The following is a 15,572-nucleotide window of genomic DNA, read 5'->3' as shown; positions in this document are numbered from 1 at the left end:
TGGGGGGTGATACGGGGGTGGGGGTGGGGGGTGACACGGTTTGAGAACTGCTGCTCCTGCCCAACTCACCAGTTTCCAGCATTTGGACCAGAACTTCTGGGTTTCTGCGCTTCAGACTTGGACTGAGATTCGCAAACCTGTGCTGTGCTACATCCTGGGTCTCCAGGACTCTGACTGCAGATCCTGGGACTTCTAAGACCCCATAAACATCTGAACCAATCCCTGTAATAAACCTCACATATTCCCTTACACACACACACCCGCTGGTTCACCTTCTCCAGAGAACCCTGAATTCTGGGTTTAATTTGCTCTATCCTTCCATACTTTCAGTGAACACTTAGGTCACTTGCTGGGTCCTTTATGATGTTATAAATAAAGCACATAGGATTGGCACATTTCCCTCAGAGCACTATGCTAACCCACAGTCCACAAAATGTCCTTTACGTTTAAGTTTTAGTCACTGTGAAATAACTTCTGATTTCTCTTACGATATATGATGGGTTATTTAGAACTATGTTACTTATTTTTTAAGTTATTTGAGAACTTCTGAGATTTCTTTATTGATTTTTAATGTATTTCTACTGCGGTTAGAGACCTTTTGTATGATGTCAGTTTTCTAAGTTAAAGTGAGACTTAGGAGGCTCAGAGTATCTGTTTTTAAACATTATGTGTTTAAAGACGACTAATCTGACCCTGTTAGGTAGAGAGCCCCCCACCACTAAGAAATGTTCATTCTATCAGGCAACTGGTAATTCACCTTCTATACACTGGATTTTCTTCTGCCTGTCTAACTACCTAGAGAAATGCGAGCCTCCGCCTGCAGCTGCTGACCTGAGTGCTGCCACTCCATGTTTTGAAGTGGGCTTTTTAGATGTGTATGTTTAGGGATTACACTATCTTCCTGGTTAACCCTTCTGTGAGCACAACAGAGACGGCTTCTGACCTGAAGTCTAACATGCTACACACCACCTCGGCTCTCCGTGATTCCTGGTCACGTGGGGTGTCCACGTTACTTCCATCTTTTTCTTCATGAAGTACTGACTTTGGTATGATGGCACGCAGCTTTTTGATTTAGTCTGTAGCACCACAATGCACTCAGCTGCTCAGATCACTGGTCTTAACTACCACTGGTCTCATCACTTACTTCCCAAGTCCCCTTTCCTACTTTAGTGACGTATGTTGGGTTTGAGTTTTTTCCTCTGTAATTTCATTTTATGCCCAGTATAGACTTGCTAGGTTTCTTTACTAATTAATTACTTATTTAAATGATACAGGGGTCTACACTATATATGTTTTTAACTTATCAGACTATATATATATATCAGACTACATATTACATATTATGTAATATTTAATGTACTATATTGCCATTTCACCTTTTTGTAGTATAGTTAGGGCATTAACTTCTGCATTCTTAAAACTTTATATTCCATAAGCCAACAGTGCAGTTTTATTTTCACTTTACAGAGCCAATTAGCTTTAACATTTCTCTATTTACCTAAGAGTCTACTGTTTCTGACACTCCTGGTTCCTTCTGTGGAAGGAACTTCTCCGCACTTCATGTAGGTTTCATCCCTTCTTCCTGAAGGAACGTCTTCCTAGTGCATTCTGGGAGCAGATCACTCTCCCCTTGTGTTGATCTGACTTGAGAACGTTCTCTCTGAGCCCAGACCTCCTGCCCTGCCGTACATCCCCCCCGTTAGCTACTTTTCTAAAGCAGTATGAGTGACCCTCATCCAGTCCTCTGAAAAATCTGAACAGAACGAAAAAAAGCTGTCAGAGGAAACCCACTGTTCCAATGAAAGAGACAGGTCGTAATCCCACCTAAATAATGCAACTATTTGCACACAACTTAAAACACAAACATAAAGATAAGGTAAGGCCTAATTCCACCTAAATAATGCAACTATCTTGCACATGACTTGAAATACACTGACCCCTTTCCCAAAAGGCAAGGTCTTGTGTGATGTTCAATCCTCTTGTCCTGACATCTCACAACTTAAATATTATGACACAAAAGACTTTCATAACTTTTTTTCAAAATATTTCATTATTATTTTTATAATAATTGCCTGTATTGCCCGCATGTAGGCGAGTGCACCCGTGTCATGCAATGGCCACGGAGGACAGAAGAGGCTATCGGATCCCTCGAACTGGAGTTACGGACAGTTGTTAGCTGCCACGTGGGTGCTGGGATTCGAACCCGGGTCTTCTGCAAGAACATCCAGTGTTCTTAACCACTGAGCCATCTCTCCAGACCCGACTTTCATAATCTTTATAAAGTCAACACTCTCTCATCTTACGTAGAAAGGGAACAAAGTAAGAAACCAAAGACCTTTGTACTTACTGCACATGTTAAGAAAACACACATGAAAATTACAAATCTTGCTTCTGTGCCTGGCCACATGGCCGTGGCGGGTATCTGTGCCTGCCTTCATTAGCCCCACCCACATTCCCTTTGCCTTCAGGAAGAGCCCCAAACACCCTAGGCCATAACAGTGCTGGCTGGTTCAAGTTGTGCCGATCTGTCGACCTCAAGCATAGAGTGTAGGAAGCACCCCCCACCCAAGGGAAGCCCCTAGATCCCAGAAACCTCTTCCTCACCTCCACGTCCTCCTTGGCAGGACTCATCACTCTGTCCTGTGCCTGCTGATGCGGAGGTATGTAGAGTCCAACGTGGCCCAGGGGAAGCCTTAGCTTCCACTGGGCAGCTACTGTCTGTGGTAGAAGAAACCCCCTCTCTGATCTAGGACATCTAGACCAGCAAGGTAAAATGTGGGAACTAGACTGGAACAGGAAGTCAGGCTTTGCTAATGGCTCATTCGATGACACTGTCATCCCATCCCCACCCCATGATTTCTAGAACCTGTGACCCCCCAAAACAGAATAGTACCATATACGAGATGCTGAGGAAGGACAGATGTAGCCCCTGGGGACTCCTGCCTGGGCGTCCAAGGCTTAGCCACGAGGTCGACATTCTAACTGAGTCTTGGAGAGACCATTCCTCTATTCTATCAGGCACCTGACTTTGGACAGTATGGAACATGGTTCAAGACCAGTGAACCCTAAAAGCCTGGGCCCCCTGTCACATTCCTTGGAAATTACATGAGTCCTTGGTCAGACTGGCCATGAAGCAATTCACTGATAGGCAATGGCTGTGTGGGGTATCACAGGGGTGGCTAAGCATTCTGTAAGCCATGCATGAGTTTTCCCAGAAGACTTGCACAGAGGACGGAAGACCACGGAAGAGGAACATCCCCATCAGGATCCTTCCAAAGAGAACAAACCCTGCCCTTTCCATAATGGAAGTGGTTCAGTGTAACCACCTACACCAGGAAGCTGGCTGACCATCCTGGGGGAGTGGTGCCATGTCAGGGCTTCCGTGCTGGTGGGTGCAGCTGGCAAATTGGACATTTAGCAGTGGTCACACACAGGTCAGCCTTACTGAGTGGAAATCCATAGTGCTAAGACATGCCTGAGGTCCGTCTCCTCCGACATGACCATATTGGACCCACTGAAGCCTGGCACAGGCAGGGGAAGAGGCTGGCACACCATGCATGGATTTATTCCTACATGGATGACAGGCCAGAAAACAGGATGTCCTGTCCACACAATCATTCAAGTCTTCCTCTGCAGACGTGACTCCTTGGCGAACACTACATACAACAGTGTCTTCAGGATGCCCGCCCACTGGGACGGGTCTGTTCACTCACCTCTTTCCCAACCTTCCCTCCATCAGCTGTCAATTCCTGTTCTTTCTTGATCTCTGCCCATCTAGCCAAAGCCTTGGCCACAAGTCATAAATCAATACGGAAACACACACCAGGCACTTCCCCTTCTGGGCAAAGTAAGCGGCCGACACAGTGTTCACTGCTATGTCCTGTGGGAGGCTTTCCCAGACCACTATACAGATGTGCCCAGTGGCACTGCAGTGCGGCAGACAGGCACTCTGGAGTAGGGCCTGTACACCTACAGACAGGCCTGAGTCTTGTCTTTTGCTGTCAAATGAGGCCAGGAAATTCCCTACGAGGGCAGAAGTGCATGCTGGGTGGGAGGACAGTCAATGTGGCAGAGTGTGTGCCATGGGCATCAGGACATGTCTTCTTGGAGCATGCACACGCCTCCAGGGCCTGATCACAAGTGTGGTGACTCCTGTGTAGTGACAGAGCTCTGCCAGAGAAGACTGATCACAAGTGCCCACTCCTGTGTGGCGATGATGAAGTGTCCTCACACATGCTCTGTGCTTTATCTTTAAGGGCTCAGGAGGCTTTAATGTAGTGACAGACCTAGATGCAGACAGTTGGCCGGGGAGGTTCTGAGCAGAATCAGCATGGTCTTGTGTGAGTTTTCCTCCAAAAGACCAGAATTAATCCCTCAAAAAAGACATTATGAGAGCCCTCCACTGGGAAGCGGGACTGGCTCTTCAAACGACAAGGAAGACCCACTGCATTCCCGGGCTCGACAACCCAACCGTCGTCGGGGTTTGCTGCATCTCCCCACCCCACCTTTCGGGTGACCACAAGTACACTCTTACAAGTGCACTCAGGGTGGCACTGCCATGGACCCCATTCCAACTCTAAGGTCACACCCACCGCTGTTCCATCAAAACCAGCACCCTACCACTGCGTGCCTATTTGAACCACTCTCACAGACCTGACTGTGATGTCCCTGAAGACCCAAAGTAGCATCTACTGCAGATCCCCAGGGCCCAGCAGGCACCTGAAACTTCCCTGGAGGCTCAGCCAGGACTGCTGGGCTGAACAGCACTTCTCAAAGCATCTCCACCTCCCACTGTTCAACCTTCAGACTCCGCTTTTGACAGTTCTCAGTCTCGTTCATGCCCCTAGGGGCCTGGCCTGAGATGTCATGTCTCTTTAAAAGCAGACTTGCCCACCAAGAGAAACAAGGCACTGGCTTGCTCACATTTTTCCAAGATGATATAAAACGCACTCTAACCACTAATTTTCATTTCCCCTTGAATTAAAAATACCAGAATCCTCAGCACATATTTTTCATCTGATTCTGACTTTGGTATGAATCACCTGTAATTTTTTCTCCTCGGCACCTCCTAACTGAGTATCAACTCTAATAAAACTTCTAATGGAGAGACCCTCTAATCTAGCCAACAGAGCACACTTCTTCTTTCCTGTTACAGAAAAAGATCCATATGTGAAGGGCACCTTCATCTCTTCTTTCTCTCCTGATGGATGACAAGCCTGACCAACCCAACACTCCTCAGTGTGACCCTCTGCACCACTGTGACGACCAGGTGAGCCAAGGTTTCCCACAGCAAGCCAGGGCTCTTGGCTTTCTTATACAGAAGGTCAGTCCTACAGAAATGCTAACTGGCCTATTCTTCTGCTAAATTAATGTAATTAAACTCAAAAAATGTTACGTCCTGGGAGGCAGGCATGGCAGTCACTGTTATTTGTGTATGTCCCTTTCCTTTATTTTTTTTCTTTTTTAATTTTTTTATTATTTTTATTTTATATGTATGCGTGTATTGCCTGCATGTAGGTAAGTGCACCCATGTCAAGCAATGCCCGCGGAGGTCAGAAGAGGCTGTTGGATCCCCTGGGACTGGAGTTACAGACAGTTGTTAGCTGCCATGCGGGTGCTGGGACTCAAACCCAGGTCTTCTGCAAGAACAACCAGTGTCCTTAACCACTGAGCCATCTCTCCAGCCCTTTCCTTGCATATCTGAATTCCTTAAAATTGTGTGTAAGTCTTGGGCTGATGCTTTTGTATTTTACATTGGCAGCTGCAGCAACTTTAAAGTGAGACTCTGGCAATAACATGAACCAGCCAAACACAGGACATTGGCATGGTAAGAAAGAAATACCCAGCTACAAAATCCACGTGATTCAGATGTCATGGGGGAAGAGTAAGAAAGGCCCAGGCCAGGGCGACCTAGCAAGTCTCCCGTAAGTAACATAAGCAGTCCCTGCACCCTCAGGTAGAGACGACTGTGGAAATCTGAACTCCTAATGGCACAGCTTCCCAGGAGCTGTCAATGTCACTGTAAGAAGCAGGTCAGGACAGGCCAGTGTGCAATGGAAAAGCAGCTTTCTTAATTACAACATCTGCAAACCATTTATGTCTGCCTCAACTACAAAAGGAAACAAATTAAACAGAGCACATAAAGCCTGGCACTCACTGTGCCCAGCATTCACTGTGAAGAACCCAAAGACACAACAGTCACCTCCGAACGCCACTTCTGAACGCCACCTCCGTACCCAGCCGCTGCAGCAGCAATGCCGAGCTGCACCTACAGCACTGGACCCTCCTATGCTCAACTGTGACATGCAGATACTACATGTTGCACTCTGAGTTACCTTCACTCAGCAAAACAGTGAAAAGTACGCACACACATCCAGGTATGTGCACCAAATAAGGAAATCACTGGGGCTGCTGCCTCCTACACTGGGAACTCTTACACAGAAAACCCCACTTCCCCAGGCAGCTGCTCAGGCACAGGGTACAACACACATGAATGTTGGTTCCATTTTCCTACTCTTTTTTGGCAAAGTCATTCCAGCAATCCAACCACCTTTCCAGCTGCAACCCACGAACATGAACAGCAGCACTCGTGCTGACACAGCCACCCAAAGACAGAGGGGCTCTGGTTCGAGCACAGCCACCCGAAGACACAGGAGCTCTGGTCCAGCTGTGTCTCACTCAGGTATAGCACTTACCGCAGTGAAGCTGCTCCTTTCAATTAGCTGTTTAACCTTTCTGCATTTAGATTCCTCACTACGCTGGCCGCCATCCTAAAGACTGGCGCACACCACGGGTGTCACTTACCCTGTGGCCTCGAGGTATGCGGAAGACAGCAATTATGCTACGTAGTTTCAACGCACATATCTGATTGGGATAACCCACAAAGGAGCCTTCATGAAGCTGGAATGTACAGGGGATGAAGCAGAGGCGAGGAGACGAGAACTGAGGCACAGCAACACTAGGAAGGAGCCGAACCACAAACAGCACATGTCTTCACGACTGCAGTAAGGATAGCGGAAAACCATCAGTCAGCTTTCTCAGAGCACTGGAACCTACTCGAAGTCTTGCAACAATACAGAGAGCAAGCCTTCAGGAGCCATTGCTGAATCTGGTGTGAACAGCAAGCTGTTTCCTGTTACCCTCCATCCTCAACCCTTTTCTCCCCAGCACTCTGAGAACCTGGAAACGCAACGCATCCAGATCACCATCATCTCCAGCAGCCACCTGAGGGGCGTAACGGGGTGGGGAATCCTCCCGTGCCCCCTTCTCAGAAACAGCTTGCGGTTCTTGGCCCATCCTGGAAATGCCACTCCCGTGCCTATCTGTGCTTGATATGACCCGAGCTTGCCAAGTGAGTAACCAAAATGGCCTCTGTCAAAAACGGGGCCTACTGCTTAAAATCACAGCTGAGGGGGTGGTGATGGCCACACACACAAGCTGAAGTGGTGAGAGAAAAGCGGAGCAGTGAGACGTTCATAAGGCACTTTGAGAAATCTGGCGTGTTTCGGAAAATCCAAAATGCCAACCTCATGCATCATGCTCTATGTATGCGAGGGAAGGAGGGAGGGAGGGAAAGTGGGGAGGAGATGGGAGAGAGAGAGACCGAGAAAACCCAGCATTTGCCCAGCCTCTGCACAGTAAGAAATGCAAGCAAAGGCCAAGTTGCAAACTTGCAACATCATGCAGAGACCCTTGGAAGGCGAGGAGGTGAGCTCATTCTAGGCATTACGAGGAATCATATCATCCAGCTGTGTCTGGCTAGCACACAAAGGAAAGGTTTCAATGGCCACACATAAATAAGGGCACAAGAGCTCACAGAGGCCCAAGGATGTTACCACGCAAACCAAAAGCAACAAGAACGAGTTAGAGAAAGACCCACATCTCCAGGCTTAGCACACTTAGTATTTTTTAAATGTCTGGTTTTCAGCAAATTAATGTGTGGCACACAATGAATAAGAAAGCACAGTGCGTGCGGATGCGAAGACATACCCGGCAGACATCAGTGCTATGACAGTCCACACACTGGATCTCCTGCACATCCCTCAAAACTCAGCAACTTTGCACATGTCACTACGAAGGAGCTGTTCCTGCAACAGCATCCACAAGAGGCTCCTTCTTTATCTGCACCGCCCATCACTACTGCTCTTTCCAAAGCACTGTATTTACTCACTCTGCTGTGCCAGTTCTCCTGCCAACACACTGAATGGTCCCCACAAGCATCCAGTATGGTCCGTGGGCTTCAGCATGTTGCTTAGTCACATATATATGTTCTGTTTTTAAAATATAAATATATTCTTAAAATAAATTAAAATGTATATAGTTATTGTTCAAAAACTAAAAAGAAAAACTGGCTGTCAAATTTTTGTACTCTCAGAGTTAGTGCAACCCATGTCTTCTTAAAATAAAAAAAGAAAACTAATAGACTGAAATACGCAGGTCTAACGTTAATTTCTGACAATAAAAACATAATGCATTTGGTGTATCAGTATGACACAGTAGCCTACAACCATTACAATTAAACTATAAAAAAAAAAAAATGCCTGAAATAGCCAGGCGTGGTGGCACACATCTTTAGTCCCAGGGCTAAAGAGGCAGGTGGATCACTGTGAGGTCAGGGCCAGCCTGGTCTACATAGTGAGTTCCAGGCCAGCTCGGGCTACAGGGACACCCTGTCTCAAAAAGACCAAAAAATAAAAAATAAAAAAAACCTGATGTATTTTGTACATTTTTATTAAAACTTTGTTTTTAAGACAGAGTCTCTCTATGTAGGCCTGCTGGCCTGGCACTTCACTATGTAGACCAGGCTGGTCTTGATCTCACAGTGAACTATCTGCCTCTGCCTTCCTAGCTCTAGGATTAAAGGCGTGCACCACAACGCCTAACTTAAATTTGCCTAACTTAAATTTTAAAAACTTTCAGCAAACCATGAGTCAAAGAGAACATCCACAATGTGATGAAAATGGTAAGGAGATAGACAAGACAGACATGGACGGAGATAAACCCTACTCGGTGTAAAAGACTGTACGCTTTCTCCATTAAAATAAATTTCCAGTCCAGAATGCCTCCCGAAACTTGTCACTCAGCGTAACTAGAGGGCTCAGCCAGTGCAACAAGAAAAAAGCAGCAGTTGGGAAAATATGAAGTAAAAGCAGCCTCTTTTGACAGAGTTCATGATATGTGGAAAATTCCAAGGACTCCACAAAAGCCTTGAGAGCACCAATAAAGAGCGGGTAACACTGTGGGATTCGGATGGGACAGAAACACGAATTTAGGTAAATAACTGGAAAGTTAAAGTTTAATGTTACCATTCACAATAGCACCAGATAAACACTAAAATTCAAAAACAAAATAGGTTTAAGATTTTTATGCCCAAAGCTGAAAAATAGTAAGAGAAATCTATGACCTGAGTAAACAGAGTAAGTATCCTATTAACGGATTAGAAAATAAGATTAAGAAGACAACTGACCCAAAGCGACCTGTAACAACGCAGTCCTCCAACCTCACCTCTGGGCTACAGAACACAGCAGCGCCTTCTAGGAGCTGGAGAAGAGGTGTTACAACACCTGAACCTACTGAGGAACAGCTGAGTTGGAGAATTCTGACTTCCTGACTTCAAAACAAACTACAGAACAGTGAGGTTTGGGGCAGAGGAGACGCCGTGACTGATCTCTCCCAAAAGTACCAAAAGAAACCAAAGGAAGTAAGAATGGCTTTTCAAGGTACCAGACCACCGAGATCGTGCACCCGTCAAAGGGGGCAGAAAGCACAGACCAGCAGAAAACACTTGCAACCGTCTCTATGATAAGGGACAGTGTCCAAACCGTATAAAACTCAGTCAATAAAAGCCTCAATTAAAATGGACAAAAAGATTTCAACAATCACCAAAGATGTGGCAAACAGCAGCACAGGAAAATGTTGCGCATATTATTTGACTGAAAATTTCAAATAAAAACACCACTGTGAGCTGGCCATGCCTATAATCCCAACCAGGAGTTCACCACCAGCCTCCACGCCATAAACTAGTTCTAGGCGGGTTTGGGTTAGACACCCTGCCTTAAAAAAAAAAAAAAAAGTCAAGAAAAATCAATGTCACCAGGAAATACCTACAAGAGCAGCTTAAGTGAATGCAAAATGCAGCACTTGAGCCACTGGCAGGCATGACACAAAGCACTACCTTGCAGGAAGGACTTTGAATTCTATAATGAAAACATGGCCTGGCTGCTTGGCCCCAAAATTCCTTCTCCGTATTTAACCAAAGGAAATGAAAGCCAAAGTCTCTTAAGACTTAGATATGAATGTACAAAACAAAACACTGCACAGTATTTACAGCAGCTTGATTCCTAAATACAGAATTTCGAAACACCCTAAATGCCTAACAACTGGTGAGTCACATAGTGAAATATTACCCTGTGTGTTAAAAGAAATACACTGACACAGGAATCAACATAGTGAATTAGAAAAGCATTCAGAGAGGAAACCAAGAACAAGCGGCTGCACTGAACTAACCCACTTCCACGACATGCCAGAAAACAGGGACAGAGGATAAATCCAGTTGCCTAGGTGGGGGAAGGGTACTTTCGGGGATGAGACAAATGCCTGGATTGTGGTGGTGTTAATGATCATGTGTGTATCGGGGTTTATACAATTTTTATTGTTTACTTGCTGTATGGTATACTCTTAACAGAACTGAATTTTAAAAGAAATGACCTATGCCCTCTGGGAAACCGGCATCAATTCCGATTCAAACCTGTTAAACCCAGCTCACTGAAGTGAGAGAACAGCGGAGAAACCATGAATCCTTCACATGTTTCAAGCCTAAAAGTATCATTAGTAAGAAACTGATATACGCTGATACAGAGTGGCCTTTTTAAAAGTTCACTGCTTAACAGAGGAGAAAATCGGGTCAGCTTTCAAGAGAGACCAAAAGTCACCAAGGAACAGGTTGGCAGAGGATTACTGATTGTGAACAACTGCTTTGAAGCAATTTAAATAGTCTTCCTCCATTTTCCTAAAGGGAAGAATCTCACCCCTCCCACTTGGCTACAGAGAGAGGGAGATAGGAGGGAGAGAGGGAGACCCTTCACAAAGTTTCTGTATCATCTAAAAAGTCTATATACTTTACAAATCTGGTAACAGCTGGTGAATCAACATAAAGTGACCCATTATTGAGTGTGTCCACCCAAGCTAGAGACAGATCAATGTCCATCTTTTCTACTGCCACAAAAGGAGGGGATGGGGGGGGGTTAAAAGCACTGACTGCTCTTACAGAGGAGCCGGGTTCGAATCCCAGCACCCACATTATCAGCTGACAATTGCCCCTAACTCCAGTTCCAGGGGATCCGACGCCCTCTTCTAACGTCCGAAGGCACTGCACGACATGGGTACACTTACATGCATGAAGACAATACACACATACACAGAAAATATTTTTTAAGGAGGTGGGGATGTTCCTCTGTGACTTCCTAAGCAGTTTTCTTTTCCTGTTAAGTATTAGGATGACTGAAAATTTTTTAAAATCCAGAACTTCTGGGCCAATAAGATGATCCATTTTTCCATTTAATAAAAGAGGTAAGTCTTAACTTTCATCATTTTATGTTTATTCATTTGGATTACGCTGTTGCTAAGCAACCAGCTCACCATTACATTTCCCAGCCCACAGGACCGCCTCCTAGCCGGCCAGGGCACAGCAGACTTCCTTCCCAGGGCAATTCTCCAACCAGTTATCTCACTAGCGGTGTCGACAGGTGCAGTCGCCCAGGCGCTTCCCTGCTCCTTCCCCCCAACAGGTGGAGCAGAGCAGCTAATCCCCTAAGGCAACCGAGGTGGAGCTGGCAAGCACTCATAAGTACTCTGCATCCTAGACGTGAGACCACCCCGGGACAAGATGCAACCCCTCCTCCAGGTCTCATGCACACTGATTCCAGCACAGTCCACCAATCCCGGTGGAGAGTACTGGAGCCGAGGAAATCTCGGTTCTGCAGGAGTTCGTCCGGAGCTGCTGAGTCACCTAAACTCAGGCCAAAAGCTTCGCCTCCAGGAAACGCTGCCGGGGCCGACCCCGCAGAGGAAGCGCGCGGCGGCACAAACACCCCCGGGCTGCTCGGGGCGGTCACTGCTTCCCACCGGAAGCAGAGCGTTTCCTGTGCAAAGCCGGCCTGGATGGGACCGGGCTGCCCAGGCGTCGTCGGTGGGGCTGGAGGTCGCTCTTCGCCCGGTTCCGGTCCCCGCTGGGAACCCGCAGGGCCGCTCGGCTGCCTCACGCGACCAGGCAGCCTTGCGGGGCTCCCGGAACCGCGGCAGGGTTTCAGCGCTGCGCCGAGACCGGAAAGAGTAACGTGGCCCAGCGCCGGCGGGAAACGCGGCGGGGTCAACACTTCCGTTCCGCGGGACCCGCGGCGGCACGGCCATCCACCACGCTGACCTGCGCGGACGGTCCACGGCTCTCCACCCGGGACCGCGCAGGGACGGGTCCACACGGACGAGGGCGGAAGCAGGAGGCAACCCCGAGCCCGGGACGAACCCGGATCCTCACGGGTTCCAGGCCCCGCGCCGTGCGGAAGCCCGTTCGTACCCCCGCCCGGGACGCCCTCCGCGCGGCTGAGACCCAGGCCCGAACCGCGAGCGCCATTTACCTGCTCCGCGCGCTGTTGGCGGGCCACCTCGGCTCTCGGACCCGTGGACTCGGACTCGGACCTGCGCCAGACCCCCTGGGGCGACGGCGGCCCCAGGAACCCAAATTGGGGCGGCCCACGCAGCACCCGGCGGCCAGGACCTCTGCACCGGAAGTTGATTTCTGCCAAGGCCCGCCCCGGCCTGCGTGTCGCTCACGTGACCCCAGGCTGAGGCCCCAGGTGAGCCTCGTCCCGGTAGCAGGTCATGGGGTGTTGGGCTGTACAGTGGATGGCCCTGAATACCGTACTGCTGATGACGCCTTCATTCATCCTGGGTCCAGGGCTGGGTTCCCAGTTCAAACCACCCACCAAGTCAGACCTAACCCCCATGCAGGATCCAACATGGGAACAGCATCCTGCTTGGGTGAGCCTCAAGAGAGACTGAAAGGGGGTGACTTACACAATCACCCAGACCTTCCCGGAGAAGCACCACCTGATGAGTACTTTCCCGCTTCCTGGACGTCCCTGGTTTTGTGCCTGATCCCCGCACACCTAACAACACCCACCAAACCAGACACTGCCTCCACCCAGGGCTCTAGAAGCACCTCCATCACCACTTCAGAGTTCCAAGAAAAGGGAGAACTGAGCAAAGTACCTGACAGAAGCGTTTGACCGGCATCTGATGCCCATCACCTTGGCAAATCTGAATTCAATATCCAGTACCCAGATGTGCCTGAACTAAAAGCCTGTTTAGATGGCTACTGACTGAAGATCTCTGCCCTAGGACTCAATTCCAGGCTCAACAGCTCATTTGTGTATGTTAAAAACAGTTGATTCAAGGGCCAGAGACATGCTCAGCGGTTAAGAGCACGGGCTGCTCTTGCAGAGGACCCAGGTTCAGTTCCCAGCACCACATGGTGGCTAACAACCATCCATGACTCCAGTTCAAGGGGATTTGACACCCTCTGTGGGCACTGCATAATGTGGGCACACTTATACATAAAATAAAAATAATAAAAGGTTTATTTCTTCAGCTGCTAAACCACCCTTTTTTTCCAAAGCCTTCAGTCAAGCAGCTTCTGAAGAAAAGAAAAAACTGGCAGACTTTTTTTTATTTGAAAGGAAGAGTGGTTATGTTTTTCCCTTTCAGACTGGCAAGCTATGTGGAAACAGTCAACAGGATGCCCTCTTGCTGAGGAGAATTTGGAGAACATTCACTTAACATTTTTTATTGAGTGTGTACCACCTACCCAGGACTTGTGAAATGGTAGCTGTCCAGAAGGGAACAGATATGCTCAAGATATTTTACTGTCCACCACCCTGGGTACTCAGAGCACGAATCTCAAGGCTACTCACATTCATTGTAAAGAAGGCACTCTTGAACATTGCAGGAATTATTTTTCTGTTTACATTGAATAAAACTGACTCAGCAATAGTCTCTTCACTGACACAAAATTGGAAGTATCAGCAAGCTCTCGATAAGCCCCCATTAAGCCCAGGTTCGGTGCTCAGGGATCACCTCCTCTGTACCCTTTTCCTTCCCACCCTGTTCTGTGTGCACACAATGTGTTCCTATGATAGGAATCTGATGCTTTCTTGCACCCATTTTTTTACCATCTTCTGGCAGAAGCAAGGACCGCTTCTCGTTTGTCTATGTAGCAGGCCGATCCCATCCCGCCTGGGGTGTCCAGCAGCCTAGGTTTTGGAGGGGAAAGGCACCCAGCGAGCATTTCTTCAACGTTCAATACCTGTCTGTCATCTTGTTTCTCAGATCACTTTTTGGCTTGAAACTTAGTGTCTGGAAAGTTCCATTGGAGCATTTACCTGATTACTTGGTCCCCCTTAGTCCAAAATTCAGTCCTGGATGGATTTATAGTGATCATACCACATTTGTGGCTTGCTACATGTGTAGCACTGGGGAAAATATCTGAACTCTATTGTGTTGTTATTAGACATTTAGGTACATTACTATGAGCACTCTTTAGATGAGAATGCAGATGTTGAAAGTGTAAATTAGCACACAGCAAAGCAAGATCTACAGCCAGATGTGCCCAACAGAATGATTAGTCCCCATGGCATACCACCTCTGCTTTACAAATCATTGTTTATCGGGGTATATGGATCTCACCTCCTCTATGAAATCCCCTCCCCAGGCATCTTTGTCTTATTTTTAAGTTTAGAGTCAATCTTTTGAAACACATTCACAGTTAAGCAGCTGACACTATCATCAATTTTTATATACTTCCTAACCTCCAAAAGACATTCCGTGCCCTTGGACAGTCGCCCTCCTCCATCTCTTCACAGCTCACCTCAGCCCTAGGCAACATTAATCTGCTTTCAGTCACACTTTTCCTTCCCCTTCATGTTAGTACGTGGGCTTGTACATCATGTATGCTCTTCTGTGCTAGTTCCCTTCACTTACCATCATGTTTTATTTTGTGAACATTCTACAAGGTTTGTGTCCAGGATTTCTTCTCTCTCAGGTATGCATTACACACAAGAATGGAATCGGTAGTGCCCATCCTGGAGCCATGTTTAACGGTTTTAGGAATGGCCACTCTTCTCCAGAGCTCCTGGACCCTTGTGCATTCCCACCACCAACAGGTGAGGCCTCTCATTTCTCTTCTGTGCCTTAATCTCTAGAATATGTACTCTGATGACTTCGAACAGTGCTTTCTACCAGCCCTCTGGTACTCCTGACTCTTTTGTGTCTACAGACCCATGGTCCTTACAAGTTGTGACTTGAGAAGCGTGGTACCTGCCCTCCAGAGGATCAGACAGAGCAAGACACAAATCAAAACTTCGACTGCACTGCATTGGGGGCACTGAGTGCCCTCAACCTGGCTAAGTGGGAGTATTCCTCATAGAATGGAAATACAAGTCCTGAAGAATCAGTAAAACCAGCCCTGCTAAGGAGAGACAGAAGTGTGTGCCAACCCAATGAACATGGACTTCTGGGTG

At 47.5% G+C, this 15,572-nt stretch overlaps 1 protein-coding gene across 4 annotated transcripts in view; it reads right to left on the bottom strand.

Moving 5' to 3' along the window:
• Nucleotides 1-12,770, bottom strand: part of Ccdc91 (coiled-coil domain containing 91) — a 210,600-nt gene extending 197,830 nt beyond the window's left edge. Inside the window, exons 1-2 of one of the 4 annotated variants that reach the window (XM_029570285.1) lie at nt 12,633-12,770; nt 6,805-6,999 (exon numbers count right to left, since the gene is read on the bottom strand). The gene's annotated coding sequence lies outside the window, so the exon portion shown is untranslated. The remainder of the gene's footprint in view (nt 1-6,804; nt 7,000-12,632) is intronic. The other 3 variants (XM_008846905.3, XM_008846909.3, XM_029570284.1) reach the window with 3 other exon arrangements.
• Nucleotides 12,771-15,572: the final 2,802 nt, after the last annotated feature.

Source organism: Nannospalax galili, unplaced genomic scaffold (genome assembly GCF_000622305.1).
Source record: "Nannospalax galili isolate Female #2095 unplaced genomic scaffold, S.galili_v1.0 scaffold763, whole genome shotgun sequence".
In the NCBI taxonomy this organism is placed as follows: domain Eukaryota; kingdom Metazoa; phylum Chordata; class Mammalia; order Rodentia; family Spalacidae; genus Nannospalax; species Nannospalax galili.
The sequence above is the reverse complement of the archived record's forward strand: the minus strand, read 5'-3'. Positions and strand labels throughout refer to the sequence as shown.